The 15,909-nt window shown below is 48.9% G+C and overlaps 1 long non-coding RNA gene across 1 annotated transcript; it reads left to right on the plus strand.

Moving 5' to 3' along the window:
• Window positions 1-859: 859 nt before the first annotated feature.
• LOC130542299 (uncharacterized) lies at window positions 860-15,668 on the plus strand. The gene is made up of 3 exons (XR_008956754.1): window positions 860-1,064; window positions 5,321-6,692; window positions 13,029-15,668. It is a non-coding gene; the product is annotated as an uncharacterized LOC130542299 (long non-coding RNA).
• Window positions 15,669-15,909: the final 241 nt, after the last annotated feature.

Consider the following 15,909-nt stretch of genomic DNA (forward strand, 5'->3'; position numbering starts at 1 on the left):
ACCATTTAGTGTCCACACAACCGCTTTGTTTTTCACTTTCAGTAAGGTATTGAATACATTGTATGAGGTATTCATCACTTTATTATAGGCTTTATGTTGGATGATTTTGCCCAACTGTAGGCTAATGTAAGTGTTCTGAGCACATTTAAAATAGGCAAGGCAAAACTATGATGTTTGGTAGGTTATGTGTATATATATATTTAAAAAAAATTTTTTTTTAAGCTATTGCTACCCCCAAGGTAGGGCTTGAACTCAACCCCATGATCGAGAGTTGCATGCTGTACAGCCTGAGCCAGCCAGATGCCCCAAGTTATTTGTATTAAATGCATTTTCAACTTAAGGATATTTTCAGCTTACCAATGGGTTTATCAGGACCCAGCCCCATAAGTCAAAGATGTGTATTTGAAGTGTGGTTTGTGTCATGAATGTAGGACCCTTCTGATGAAGAATAATAGTGTCTGTATTTTTTTTTTTTTTTAACCTTTGGTTTGTTTACAATTGATCCCCCTGCCCCCTTCTCGCCCCAGGAAGTAATGCCACGTTACTACTGTGTGTCACTTACTGCTAGTGGTTTCTGGGCAGCCGGTGACGCTCCTTACCTTTGAGAAGCCCTTTAGAACTGTAATATTTATTACATCTGCTGGGCTTGCAGGTGGAAACCTGACGTAGTTGTGGGGTCAGATATCCACAGCGAGATTAAGTGGATTGGAGAATCACAAACCTGCATGGCTCTGCTTCCAGGTTTCCGGGACTGGCTCTGCAGCCCCACCTACGCGGGAGCTTAGGACCGGACCTCCGGCTCTGCCCCGCCCCACCCGGCCCGGCCGCTGGGTTAGGACACTGTTCGGCGCGTGCGCAGCGCCCGCCTCTGCGTGGTTGGCCTGGGCTTTGGAGCCCGCCGGAGGGCCGACCTAGGTCCTGCTAACCTGATTCTCCTTGTTCCCGCGACCCGGCTCGCTCTAGCCCGCTGCAGCCGGAGGGGCCGCTCTGCATACCCTCGTTTTTGTACGCTCTTCCCCTGCCCTGACCAAAGGGCTATTTTACCGCGAGAAACTGGGTTAAAGGTAAGGTCTGTCCCCCTGAGCTAAACTTACCTTCACGGGTGAGCTAGGTAGCCTGAGGGACGGGGAAATGGGATTTCGCGCTACCCTGTTTACAGCGCAAAGATGACTTGAATGTCACGCATGGTTTATTGTTTAATTTTACCTTTTAAAGGTTGGAAAGCTAGTACTCTGGACCCACCTGCTGGCCATAAGCTCCGTTCCCTTGCTCAAAAAAGAAAAAAAAGTTAAGAATTGCCCCCCCCCCCAAAGAATTGCTCTTTAAGGGGAACCTCCTTGAAGAAACTATCAATTTTGCTGCTTTGTCCAGTTTTTCCTCTGCGTGTACTCTTGTTTTCCCATCTATTCAGCCTGTATTTTGTGAGCCCCTGTGGGGTGCAATTGTTACGCACTGGGAAAGGTAAATGAGTTAAGATTCTTGTCCTCTCAGAATTCACTTTTAGGATTACACTGTAATACTGTTTGGAGTTGTGGGAGATACAGGGTGCTCCAAGAGGAGAAGAGGGGCATCTACTCAGAAGATTGCCCTTTCTGTATTGGATTTCCCTTCTTTCTTTTTTCTTACTCGGTGGAAACCCCATGAGCCCCTTGCCTCTTCTTCATCTTGCTTCGCCGCTGGCACCTCTCACCCCGAGGCACTGTGCTCTGGGATGTTTGGCAAGTCCGGGAACTGCTCCGCACACATTTCCTCGTTGGAAAGAGGAAGCTAGCTAGTTGTATGATTTTTGCAGGGATTTAAATTCATTTTAACTACTAGTGCTTTTCTGATGAAAGAAAATAAACCGGTTCAGATAGTTACATATATAGCATAAAGACGTGTGTATCTTGGTATAGCGCTTTGCTCTTTACCCTTCTAAACTTTAAAAAAAATCTTGCTTTATGACATATAAAAACTCTATATATGTAGCATGTGTGTATTCCTAAATATATAGAATCCTCATAATTTTAAATTATTTTACAAAAATGGAATACTACCAGACCATCTGCAGTGTCCTTTGTTCCCACCCCCCATCACAGCTCCATGAATTTTCCGTTTTGGTCTGCTAAAGGAGGACACAGGTCTTCTATGACAATCTAATATGAATGGCCTTCTGGCATCCTTGGGTGAGCAGCACCCCAAGGGCCTACATCTCTGTCATCAAAAGCAACTTGGCAGAAGCCTGTCCTAAACTTGTTCCTCTGGAATCCAAACGTTTCCAGATTTCTTCTTCCCCAAAGCCTTTCAACTTGAAGACTTAGGCACTCCCATTTTTAGACAAATGGTGTTCCAAATCAAGGGAAGTCTGTGGCATGATCTGATCAGGTGGGTGAAGAGTAAGCCAGCCAGGGCTGAATAGGGAGGATAGCGTGGGGAGGGCTGGTATATGCCAGGCAGAGTTCTAGGCACTTGGGGGGGGGGGGGGCAGCAAAAAACGAAAATCTCCTGCCTTCAATGGGACTTTAATTCTGGTGGAGAGACAAATTTGTCAGGTGATGAGTGCTTTAGAGAAAGTAACACAAGATAAGCGTCTGAGGCTGGAAGAGCATGCCAGCAGAAGTCCAGAGAAGTGAGAGGGAAAAACAAATTGGGTAAGACTTGGAGAAGAAAGCACCCACTTTTGAGAAAATGTATTCACTTTGCATTTTATCTCACCATGCCTCCCATTCCACAGTTGACCGTAATCCCCCTCCTACCTTGTTTTTTTTTTTTAAGATTTTATTTATTTATTTGAGAGAGAGAGAGAGAGACAGCCAGCCAGAGAGGGAACACAAGCAGGGGGAGTGGGAGAGGAAGAAGCAGGCTCCCAGCAGAGGAGCCTGATGTGGGGCTCGATCCCATAACGCCGGGATCGTGCCCTGAGCCGAAGGCAGACGCTTAATGACTGAGCCACCCAGGCCCCCCCCTCCCACCTTGTACTCACCATCAACTCCCTTGCCCCTTTCTCTCACTTCATCGATTTTAACTGACAAACCACAATCCGGGGTACATACAACTCTTCACTACCTGTGCCATTCAAAGTGGTTGGAGAGAAACATGCAACTAGGGAGGGAGTGGGAGAAGCAGGCCCCAAGTGGAGCAGGGAGCGTGATGTGGGGCTCCATCCCAGGACCCTGGGATCATGACCTGAGCCGAAGGCAGCCGCTCAACCGACTGAGCCACCCAGGTGCCCCAAGGGTCCTAGTTTAAATTCATGATCTTCAGTCTCAGGAGGGGAATCATGAATATTTTCCCCTCTGTTCACTTTCCTACTCATGAGATTAATCATTTCATACCTTCTCCTTTTCCTGAGACCTCCAGCACCTCAGATCCCACATTTACTCTCAGTTAAGACTTTACTTCCTACTTGACTGAGGAAGATGAAGCAATCAGAATGAAACATCACAGACCCCCTATATCTACTCACACATCATTGTAGATCGTGTTCCTTGAAGCCTGGTCTCGGGGCCAGCAGCATCAGCACCATCGGGAGCTTGTCAAAAAGGCTAATGATTGGGCCCCACCTCAGACCTACTGAATCCCAAGTTCAGGGGGTGGGGCCCAGCAAGCTGTGCTTTAATCCGTGCTCCAGGCGATTCTGATGAACCTTCTAGTTTGAGAACCAGTGCCCTTGGCTACCCATGTTTCTGTCTAGAAAATCCCCCCAGCTGTGCACCGGACCTTTGTCTCTCATCAACAACATGGCGCCATCAAATCTCCCCTCTTTCATATCCCAGTTTTACCTCTCTATCGGATCATTCCTGTCAGCATACAAACATGCTGCTGTTTCTCCTGTTTCTTCCGCCGGTTACCGTCCATTTCTCTATTCTTTGCAGTAAAACCCCAAAGAGGAGGTGTCACTCACTGGCTCCATTTCCGTTTCCATTCTCTCTAATCCACACCCATCAGGCTTTCATCCTCTTCATCCCAGTGAGCTGTTCTTGTCAAGGTCATGAGTGACCTCACGTTGTTAAATTTCCGTTCTCATGGCCTCACGACCTATAAACAGCACGTGGCCTTGTTTCCTCCTTGATACACTTTCTTCACTTGGATTCTAGCACAGCGTACCTCCTCTGATTTTCCTCCTGTTTCACTGGGTGCTCCTACTTAGTCTCCTTGACTGGTTCCTCTTCTGCTTTTTTCCTTTCCATACCAGAGCAACCCAGGGCTCAGTCCTTGACCCTCTGCACTCACTCGATTTCATCCAGTCCGGTGGCCCTCAACATCATCCATGTGCCCACAACTCCCAACTAGAACCAGTTCAAATGTGTCTCCTGAACTCTGGTATATTCCATCGCCAGCTCAGCCTCTCCACTGGATGTCTCACCAGCAGTTCAAACCCAACACTTCCAAACCCAAACCCCTTCCTTCCTCATCTGCCTCATCTCCTTTAGTAACAAATTTGTCTCTTCCATTTCTCAGACCGAATCCTGGGAGTAATGTTTGACTCCCTTTCTCACATCCTATGTCATATTTGTCAGCAAGTCTTATTGGTTGACCACTTCTTGCCACATCTACAGATCAAGTCGCTATCCTCTCTCACCTTGATTGCCGCAGTTTTGAAGTGGGTCTCACTTCCACTTTTGCTTTCCACAGTCTTCCACACAGCAGCACAGAACTCCTGTGAGCATGTACACCAGATCATCCCACTTCTCAGCTTACACCCTCTCGTGGCTCCCATGTCGCTCAGAGTAAAGGCCAGAGCCTTCCGTGGCTCACAAAGCCTATGCCATCTGACCTCCATTCCCACATTCATCTCGCTGTTCTCCGGGCTTACATCTGCACTCTTCTCATCTGTTCCACCCACCTTGGCCAAGACCCTTTAAACATGCTAGGTTCCTGTCAGAGGGGCTTTGCCCAGCCGTGTCTTCCACCTGGAACACCTTTCGTCATACATCTGCAAGGCCCACTCACTCCTTACCTCCTTCAGGTTTTTCAGCAGGGTTGTCTTATCAGTGAGGTCTCTCCTGACTACTCTTTTTACATTTGCTACCCCTGTCTCCCACACTGCCTGTCTCCCTTGCTCCAGGCTTACAGTAAGCAGCGGTGGGCCTGAAATTACACCCACCCCAGATCTGTCTTTTTGCCATTCTGAGGTGGGGAGTCAAGAAAGCTAATAGGGAGGAAGGAAGGAAGGAAGGAAGGAAGGAAGGAAGGAAGGAAGGAAGGAAAGAAGGAAAAGAAGGCAAGCTAATAAAAAATTGTCAGGCAGTTTTAAAAATTGAATGTATCAGTAATTTCTGGTTAACAGAATTTTAAAGATACAATTTCTATTCTTAAATTCCAACTCCTGCTTTCCTAGAGTGATAGAGCATTGACCCGGGAGCCAGAAACCTTGGAATCTCGGCCTGGACCTGTCACGAAGGAGCTCTGTGATGTGTGGCGAGCCAGACATTAGGCTTGGTCAGCTTGGGAAAGGAAGGAGCTGGGCCCAGCGACTTAGGAGGCTCTCCCACCCACCTCGCATCCCAGGAACGCTACGCCAAGATAAGCCCAGTGCTGTCGGTGTTTCTCAGGCCAGTCCGGCCACCGCCCTCTCCACGCTCTTGCTCTCCCCTGCCCGGGCTACCCCCTCACCTCCTTACTGATCAACGTTCGCTCTTGCCCTCGAATCCACCTTTCACATCGCTGCCCACGTGAAGCGTTTTCACAAATATAAATGCCCATTTCTCTCTTGAGCTCCACTGGCTTCCTGTTGCACTTGGAACCCCCCCACCCCCCGCCCCTGCTCCTTACTCTGGCTTTGAGCGCCCCCCTCCCCGGTCTGCGCTTCCTCTGCGCTTCCTCTGGAAACCGTGGTTTCCAGCCACTCCAATAACCAAGCTCACTCCTGCCTTAACGGTCTTCTGTTTTGGGTGCACATTCTTCCTCCTCCCTCATGTTCCCCTGGTGGATTCCCTCTTAATATTCAGCTGCAATGTCATTTCCTAAGTGGGAACTTCCGTTCCTGACCATCTTGTCTAAAGCCGGATCTCCCCTGTTACTTTAAAATTCAGCTCGCTACTTATTTTCTGTTTGCATCTTAACATTCATCACAATGTAACATTATTTTCAGTAATGCCATACTCGCACAGTGGGATGCCATCCCGATGTAAAAAAGATAGAAACCTATGTATTGATATAGAATGATGTCTTAAGATAAATTGTTAAGTGAAAAAAACCCAAGCAGTGCAGAGCGTGTAGAACACCACCGTCTGTGTAATAAGGGCAGGGGGAGAAGATACTTGCATCTGTTGTCTCTGATGGGTGCAAAAGAAACTGGTGACATTGCTTGCCCCTATGGAGGGGACTAGGTAGGCTAGGGAAGGAGTGGGGGGCTCTTCACTGCATCTTTTTGTATTTTGAATCAAGCAAAGTACTACCTATTAAAAATAAGTAAATATTTAAAAGTTGTGTCCTTGCTCTGTTTCCTCTCTCCCTGAGGAGAATATAAAGGTCATGAGAGTGTATAACATGACCTTTCGTGTTCACTATTTTGTCCTCGGCACTTAAAGCCATGCCTGGCACCTGCTAGTCCTCAGTAAGTATTTACAGATGAATGAATGAATGAATGAATGAAGGTCTCTCCCAGCTCTAACGTTGTGGTTCCAATCTTAGGGCTTCGAGAATTTGTGACATGGACTCCAGGACCCAGCCATTCAGAGGCACCGAGAGAGACACTGGTTTGTTCTGTGGTGGGTGTACTGTGCTTCTTCATTGTGATCAATAAGCTTAAAAAAAAAAAGTGACCAGGAGTGTGTGGAGGGTGGGATGTGGAGGACCGGCCTGGCACAGATGTGCTTCCAAGGGAGAGCCCGGGTAGCCGCAAGAGGGCAATGTCCTGCTCAGAGCACGCCCCAGTCATGGCCTCTGGGGTTGGCAGCCTCAGGGACAGGCGAATAGGCCGTTTCCTGCCACCTCAACACTTTCAGGATCACAGCTCCTAGCACACTCCAGTTATGAGACTGTCTTCTGCACTGGATTCTCAACTCCCTGAGCTCAGGAACTGACTTTGTCTTGCTCGCCAGTATACTCAGAGCCTGGCATAGAATGAACAAAAGAATGAATGAATGAAAGAATACAAGTTTAATGAGAGGACTTCGAGAACAAGGAGAGAAAGCCTGGAATCAGAAGCACTCATACGTCACGTAGCCAGCAGGTGGCACTAAAGGAGCGTTTTTTTTAATCAAGCTCCTCCTAAGCCTTTCCTTCCCTCCTCCCTCCCTCCCTTCCTTCCTCTCTTTCTCTTCCTTCCTTCTTCTTTCTTCCCTCCTTCCCTCTCTCCCTCCCTTCCTTCCCTCCTTCCTTCCTTCCTTTCTCCTCTCTCCCTTCCTTCCTTCCCTCTTCCCTCCCTTCCTTCCTCTCTCTCTTCTTTCCTTCCTTTTTCTTTCTTCCCTCTCTCCCTCTCTCCCTCCCTTCCTTCCCTCCTTCCTTCATTCCTTTCTCCTCTCTCCCTTCCTTCCTTCCCTCCCTCCCTTCTTCCTTCCTCCCATCCTCCCTCCCTCCCTCCCTTCCTTTCCCTCCCTCACTCCCTCCCTTCCTTCCTCTCTCTCTCTTCCTTCCTTCCTTTTTCTTTCTTCCCTCCCTCCCTCTCTCCCTTCCTTCTTCCCTCCCTCCCTTCCTCCCTCCCTCCCTTCCTTTCTCCCTCTCTTCCTTTCCCTCCCTCCCTCCCTCCCTTCCCTCCTTTCCCTTCCTCCTTCCCTTCCTTCCTTTCCCTCCCCCCTTCTTCCCTCCCTCCTTTCTTTCTTTCTCTCTCTCTCTTTTTAAAATTTTTAAATTTATTTGAGAGAGAGAGAGAGCACGAGCAGGGAGGGGCAGAGGGAGAAGGAGAGAGAGAATCCCAAGCAGGCTCCACCCTTAGTGCAGAGCCTGACATGAAGCTCTATCTCAGGACCCAGAGATCGCCACCCTAGTCAAAACCAAGAGCTGGACGCTTAACTGACTGAGCCACCAGGGGCCCTAGCCTGAGCCTTTCTGTGTGAAACATGCAGCCGTGTTTTGACCAAGGGAAGGGTAGCTGAGTTTTGACAAATTTACTAAGAGCTCCGGTAGGCACCAGGGACTATAAGAAGAGGCACAGCTGGAACAAGGAGCCTGAAGCCCCACACAGAAATCAACACTACATAGGAAGACATAGTCTGACCCTCAGGAGCCTTGAGATGGACGTTTTAAATTGGTTTGAGGCATTTGAGGAAGTGACATCTGAACTGGGCCTTGAAAGTGAGGAGTATTGGGGCACCCGAATGGCTCAGTCAGTTAAGTGTCCCATTCCTGCTTTCAGCTCAGGCCATGATCTCAGGGTCCTATGATCGAGCCCTGTGTCTGTGCTCAGTGCAGAGTCTGCTGGAGATTCTCTGCCTCCGCCCCTCCCTCTGCCCCTCATCCCTCACCCCACTCGCGTGCACTCTCTCAAAATAAATACATAACATAGTTTTTAAAAAGTGAGGAGGATTTATGCAGTTGGAGGACATTCTAAGTGGAGGGGATAGACTCATGGGAAATTGGGAGAATGGCGAATTGACAAGGAAGGCTGGGTTTTCGCAGTTTGCTGGGAGATAAAAGGGTAAAGAAAAAATTCTGCTCTGAGAGTTTACATTTTTTTAATGTTTATTTTTTTATTTCTATTTTTTAGAAGATTTTTATTTATTTATTCGAGAGAGGGAGGGAGAGAGAGAGCATAAGAGGGGGGAGGGTCAGAGGGAGAAGCAGACTCCCTGCTGAGCAGGGAGCCCGATGCAGGACTCGGTCCCAGGACCCTTGGATCATGACCAGAGCCAAGTGAGCCACCCAGGCGCCCCTACGTTTTGTTTCTGTTTTTTTGTTTGTTTGTTTAAGTAAACTCTTCTCCCAACATGGCGCTCAAACTCTCGGCCTGAAACCGAGTCACATGTTCTACTGACTGAACCAGCCAGGGGTCCCAAGAGTTTACATTTTTGGCTAAAGAATGAAAGGCTTCTGAGATTAACTAATGCAACGCATACAGTAGGGGCTCAAGAAATAGTCAACAGATTGAGATTTATGTGTCAGGTAAATAGTAGAGGCTCAATAAACATGCTGAATGAATGAATCATGGAACTTCGGGTGGTTTCTTTGCTGAATCACCTGTCCTTGCTGATGCTCTAAGAAATCCCGACACCAAGGGGGATGGGGTACAATAGCCTGTGGCTCCCTGGCATCCTGTCCCTCTAACATAGTCGCCTTCTTTCGGATGAGATAACAGTAATCATCAGTTATATTTTTATAGCTGATATTATCCATCACCTCCGTGTTGCTAAATCTGCTGGATACATTTCCGTCCTCATTTTTACTTAATCCAGAGGACTGCTGCTTTCTCCAGACACTCTCCCTCCTACCTGTGTGACCCGTGCTCTCCTGTCTGCCACCTGCCTCGCTCCTCTTCTTGGTTTCATCCGCCAGCTTCTCTGGCTCCTCTCTGTAGCCATTAAAGGTTGAGTTCTGGGCCCTAGCCTCCTCTGCTTTATCCTCTCCCTGGATGAGCTCATTCTTCCCGAGGTTTCAATTACCATCTAGATGTCAGCAGTCCTCAGAGTTCTCTCTGGAGCCCTCTCTCGGAGCATCTGCCCACACATCCAACAGCCAACTTGACTTTTTCACTTGGGTGTTTCTTAGGCATCTTAATGTCGACATGCATAAAAACCCCTCATCTTCCCCACCTGCTCCCGCTCCGGGTCCCTCTCATGGCACACGGCCCGCATCATGCAGCCCATGCCTGCATCCAGAAGCCCGTGTGAGTCATCCTCGCCTCAAGCCTTGATCCTCCCACCCCCTCAGTACCTCCTGAGACCTTCCATTGCTCTCCATCCCCCCCACTGCCATTATCTTGGGCTGCCCCTCCTGGGGGCCATTCTCTCCTCAGTAGCCGAAAGGTGACTTTTTAGAAATGCAAATGAGATCACATTATATATCAAAATTCTTCGAATACCCTCCCATTTCCCTTATATAAAATCCAAGACCTTTAACCATGACCTTCAAGACCCTGTATGATCTGGCTGATGCCCACCTTTCAGGCTCCACCTCATGCCACTCTTTTCTCCACACTACTTCAACCAGTTCGAACTTCACTTAAGCATTCATTCATTCATTCAGGCAACCAATATTTGTGAGAGATGTGGTCTTAGGTACTTGGGTGTGAACAAGGCGAATGGCTTTGTCCTCTTAAAGCATCCGTGTTTTCTCTTCCTGCTTCAGGCTCTTCTCACATGTGGCTCCCTCTGCCTGAACTCCCTTCTCCAACGTCCACACTTTACTCCCCTTAACCTTCTAGCTCCAATTCATCATTCAGGCCAAAATTAAATGTCATCTCCTCTCTGAAGCTTTCCCGGACCTCTCCGGCTCAGTCAGGAACCCCTGTTGTAGATTCCCACGGTTCTGAACTTGTCCTTCATTACTCATGTCTGTTTTCCCTGAAGGACCAGAGGCTCCAAAAGACAGAGAACCAGGCCTGCCGCGTTTGCGTTCACCAGTGCCTGGCACTGTGCTAGGCTCCTATCACAAACTCAGTACACACTGCTTGAAGAAAAGCACATGTCTTTTTTTTGGTTTTGTTTTAAGATTTTATTTATTATTTGAGAGAGAAAGAGAGAGTGCACAAGCTTGGGGGGGGGGGCAGAGGGAGAAGCAGACTCCCTGATGAGCCGGGGAGCCCAACATCACGGGGCTTGATCCCTGGACCCTGAGATCATGACCTGAGCTGAAGTCAGACACTTAACTGACTGAGCCACCCAGGTGCCCCAGCACATGCCTTTTTCATTTGGATCTGCTTTTTCAAAATATTTGAGGATGACATCTTAAATGTTGGCACGGACATAGCCCCCCTACTCAGCCTTGTACAGTCAAGTCCACCATGTTCCAAATGCTGTGCTTTGAAGGAGACTATTGGTCGCGACGTCTCCCTGGGTCAAGAAAGCAAACACCCAGCCTGCACAGAGATTTGCCTCTAAAGCCCTTTCACTCAGTCAGTTTGTCCCACAGAAAGGTGGCTCATGGATGTCAAAGAACACAGGCCTCATCTTGAGAGGGATTCTCGTCTCCTGGTTTGGCCACTTGGTAGTTATATGAACTGGTCATTCAATGTTTCTGACCCTCAGCCCTCCTCCCTGTGCACAGGGCCATAAAAATCCGTGCATTGCTGGGCTGATGGGAGGGGACCACTCTTGTTAGCTTTTCTCCTAACCACAAGGCAGTGTGGGTTTGTGGTTAGCAGTTTGGCTACTGGGTCGGAAACACCAGGGTCTGGGTCTTGGCTCTGCCACTTCAGAGTCAGCTGGCCAAGGGAGAAGTAACGAAACATCTGAGCCTCAGTTTCCTAATGTAGAAAATGGGGACAGAGTCACACCTGCACCTAGGGTTGTGGTGGGCACTGATTTGAAGTTACTGTGCATAGAAGACTCAGCCCAGAGCCTGGCACGTGGTAAATACCCAATGTATGTGCATAGCGTCACGACAGAGATGTAAGGGGGGCAGAGATGGGGTCCACGGTTCTGATTGTCACCGGTGCATTCATTTGGGAACTTTTTATCATTGATTTGTGGAGGCTCCTGAAGCAGGTGCCATCGGACGTGGATCCCGCTCCCAAGTCTAGTAGAGGAAAGAAAACATGTCTATAAGTAAGGAGGATTTCATGTGCCAAGTGATACATTTTATTTAAAAAAAAAAGCCAGAAGACTCAAAAATTTATTGAATGAAAGAAGCTAGAAGTAAAAGAGTATATATTACATGATTCAATTTTTATGAAGTTCTAGAACTGGCAAAACAATCTAAGGTGATGGAGGTCAGAAGAGGGGTTCCTACTAGGGTACTGTCTTGGAGGAAGCATGAGGGAACCTTCTGGAAATGTCTGTGTCTTCATCCGGGTAGCGGATATGCATATGCAAAATATGTAAAAATTCAACCGAAGGTACACTTAAGATCTGTGCACTTTTCTGTATATAAATGATACTTGGGAAAAAAAATTGTGCCAGAAGAGTTTAGAAAAGGGAGTGATTTCCTCTAGCTTAAGTGGACAGTGAAGGCTGCGTGGCCTGGAGAAGGAACTGCAGGGGGGAAATGGCCCCTTTCTCTCTCTTGGTGGCTCAGTCACAGAGGATCTAAACAAAGCACTTAAACTTAACTTAATGGAGTCAGGAATCATCAGTAAGTGGTTTTGGAGATTATTCGCTATCTGTTTACAATGCAAAAAAAAAGAAGTTTAGGATTATATAATTGCAAAAGTCATATTCAGGGAGGTAATTATCAAGTGTAACATGAGTGTTCTATTTTTGGGCTCCATTGCTAGCTCTTCTGGCCCTTCATTCCCTTTGGCTAATGTGATTGCGAGTTGTTTTTCTGGTTCTCTTCTGTCGGAGGCGGCTGGATGATGGGAGGCCACGGATGGGGAATACAGAGTGGAATGATCAGTCCCCATTCTGCGGGGCTTTCCTCTTCACAAGCACCCGTGCACACAGCATCTCACTCGACAGCAGTCCAGGAGGGAGACGGGGCTATCAGTCATGGTTATGGATTGCAAGCAACAGAAACCAATCCTGAATAGCTTAAGCAGAGAAGGAATGTACTGGAAAGTTATCAAGTAGCTCAGAGAATGAAAAGAAAAACTGGAGAATGAGGCTGAGAAAACAGGCAGGAATCAGGGAGGACTTACTTGAACCCCTGGGAGCTTTTTGCTTGTTTGTTTCAGCTGCTTAGCTGTTACGGTTACATTTGGGAATGTTCAAGACAGATTTTCCAGAAAGCAGGAGCAGGGACAGGGATGACAGAAGGTAATTTGACCTGCAGAGAAAGGAGAGTCCGGGAGGGAATCACTGCGTGTCAAAGGCAGTGAGGTAGGAAAGGATGGGGGGGGGGCAGTGTGGGAAGGAGGGAAGGAGGGGTAAAGCTGGGAGGGCAGGTTGAGGTATGGTGGAGAGCTTTGCATACCTGGGTGATGAGTTTGTACTTACACCAGTGGGCAAAAGGACCCACTGGTCTAAGTAGGTTTTCAAGCAAAGAGATGAGATTTTCTATTTGTCCTTCAGGAAGAATAACCTGGTACCCATAAGGGGACGTGTGGAGCAAGGAAGCCTGGACCGCGGCCAGCTGACACAGTGAGCCCTAGCATCCACGGCTCCTGAAAGGCTGAGGAGGAGGACTGAGAAAGGGCTTTGGGCCTGGGGCACTGGCAAGCACGAGGAAGGCAGTTTCCGGAGCATGCTGGGGCCAGGCAGGGTCGCAGAGAGCTAGGGACTCAGTGGGTGCCGACGACGTGGCGTTTCAGGTAGATGAGAACCAGGGGCTCGCGTCCAATCTCTTCACCCTGCCCTGGCCTGTCACTGCCCTCAGCAGCTTCTGGGCTCCCATCCCCTTCCTCAGCTACCCCCTGCCCTAAGCATGAGCTTTCTCTCTGGAACTCTCTCCTCCCTTCTGTTCCCCCAGCAGGACATAGCATCTTAGCATCTGAGTTGACCTCAGATGGGAAGGCGGAGGCTTGGGGAGGAGCAGGCGCTTGCCAAGGACACAGCCAGGAGGAGGCAGAGCCAATAGCGAAAGTCTGGCTCCTACTGCCCGACCCAGGACTCTTCTCTCCCACCCTGTCTCTCCGGAGAAGCTGTCCTTGACTGAGCCCTTTCATTGGTTTACTCTGTAGCCCTGCGGTTTGCATGCACCCAGTTTGTATTCCATTGTGACTTGAAAGTCCTCGTTTGGTGTTGTCTTCCAGTGACACCTATTGCCTTGTCCGTGGCATCTCTTCCAGAACCGAGTCCAGGGCTCTGCACGAGGCTGTGTCATGTAGGTCAGGAGCCCAGGGTTCTCCACCTGGCTCTGCCTCTCGGCCTGCCGAGAGTGCAGAGCGCAGTCCCAGCCCCAGAGGCAGTGCTGGCAGGAAACCATGAAAATAGGGAGGAAGGATGCAGACAGAAGGCACCGAGCCAGCTTTCTGCTCCTTGGAAGTCCCTCGAGGGATCCCTTCACCTCTGAGGAGAATTCAAGCCTCCAGGCTCTACAGGCCTGCCTTGAACAGGAGTTTCTTGGGACCAGGCTTGTGGTCCAGGACACGTGGTATGCTCACCCTTCAGTTGTGGTTCAAGAGCTGTGAGTGGTGTGCGGTCCAACTCCAGACTTCAGCTTGGATTCTAAATGCCCCCAGACATACCTACCCTCGCACTCCAACTCAGGCTGAGATGTGCAAGTGTCCTCGTTTCCCTCATCTGCTCCTTCACTGAGGGGATCGTCCTTTGAGGGTCCTGGATTATCGGAGGGTTTCAGTTCTATCTCCTTACCCTATACTGCCAGAGCCTGGAGCCACCACCCCTTTGCCATTTCCTGACTCATCTCCCCACCCTGGGACTCTTCCCCTGCTTAGTCTTTTCTTTTTTTTTTTTAAAGATTTTATTTATTTATTTGACAGAGAGAGAGAGACAGCCAGCGAGAGAGGGAACACAAGCAGGGGGAGTGGGAGAGGAAGAAGCAGGCTCATAGCAGAAGAGCCTGATGTGGGGCTCGATCCCACGATGCCGGGATCACGCCCTGAGCCGAAGGCAGACACCCAACCGCTGTGCCACCCAGGCGCCCCCTAGTCTTTTCTTTTTTTTAAGTAAGCTCTACACCCAATGTAGGGCTCGAACTCAGGACCCTGAGATCAAGAGTCGCTCACTCTACCGACTGGGCCAGCCAGGTGCCCCCCTATACCCCCCATCCTCCCGGCTATTCTTCACCCTCACACTAGATGGATCTTAGTAGAGCGTGGCTCTGATCACGCTCTAGGACCTGCAGCGGCTACCCTTGGATAAAAATGTAGCATTTCGGGCCTTGGCAGAAGGGCTTCAACCCAACTTGGCAGCCTCCTTACTGGCCACTCTTAGCAGGGAGGCCACTGGGCAGGCAGGCAGTGACTCAGGGGGTCTCAGGGGAAGTGCAGGTCACCTGCTGGGCACTTGGGGCCCCTTGCCTGGCAAAACGATAACCCCTGCCCACTCTGTCATTCATAGTCTTCTCAGACTTCATTTGCCCATTTTATTCATAACATCCCAGGGAAGAAGAAAAATGCTATTTTATTTATTAATTTATTTTTAAGTAGGCTGTATGCCCAGCGCGGAGCCCAACTCAGGGACTGAACTCACGACCCTGAGACGGAGACCCGAGTGGAAATCAAGAGTTGGCTGCCCAACTGACTGAGCCACCCAGGCACCCAGAAAAGAGCTATTTTTTTTAAAAAGATTTTATTTATTTATTTGACAGAGATAGAGACAGCCAGCGAGAGAGGGAACACAAGCAGGGGGAAGAAGAAGGAAGAAGAGAGGAAGAAGCAGGCTCATAGAGGAGCCTGATGTGGGGCTCAATCCCATAATGCCGGGATCACGCCCTGAGCCGAAGGCAGACGCTTAACTGCTGTGCCACCCAGGCGCCCCCCGAAAAGAGCTATTTTAAAAAGCTGCCTGGAGGGTCGCCTGGCTGGATCAGGTCATGATCCTAGGGTCCTGGGATTAAGTCCCGCATCAGGCTCCTTGCTCAGTGGGGAGCCTGCTTCTCCCTCTGCCTGCTGCTCCCCCTGCTTGCACTCTCTCTCAAATAAACAAACAAACAAACAAACAAATAAATAAATAAATAAATAAAATCTTAGAAAAGCTGCCTGGAATGGTAAATTTTGTTATGTATATTTAACTACAAAAAAAAAAAAAGGCTGCTTGGCAGCATTTTCTAGACTAAGCTAGACTTCATCTTGGTGGAAGACTGCCTTTTGGGGGACAACATACCTACTTGGCCTTTCAGTTATGCAAAGCAGGTTTTGGAATGAATGTGAAGGGAGAAGCTGAGACCAAAACACACAGCTGAGCTCTTTGCACCCTGAGATTGGGGGGTGTGGGGTGGTGGCTAGGTTGTTGCTTCTGTTTGGTCATAAGTGCTGTTCTTGTTTCCTTC

This window comes from Ursus arctos, unplaced genomic scaffold, assembly GCF_023065955.2.
Source record: "Ursus arctos isolate Adak ecotype North America unplaced genomic scaffold, UrsArc2.0 scaffold_32, whole genome shotgun sequence".
Taxonomy (NCBI): Eukaryota; Metazoa; Chordata; class Mammalia; order Carnivora; family Ursidae; genus Ursus; species Ursus arctos.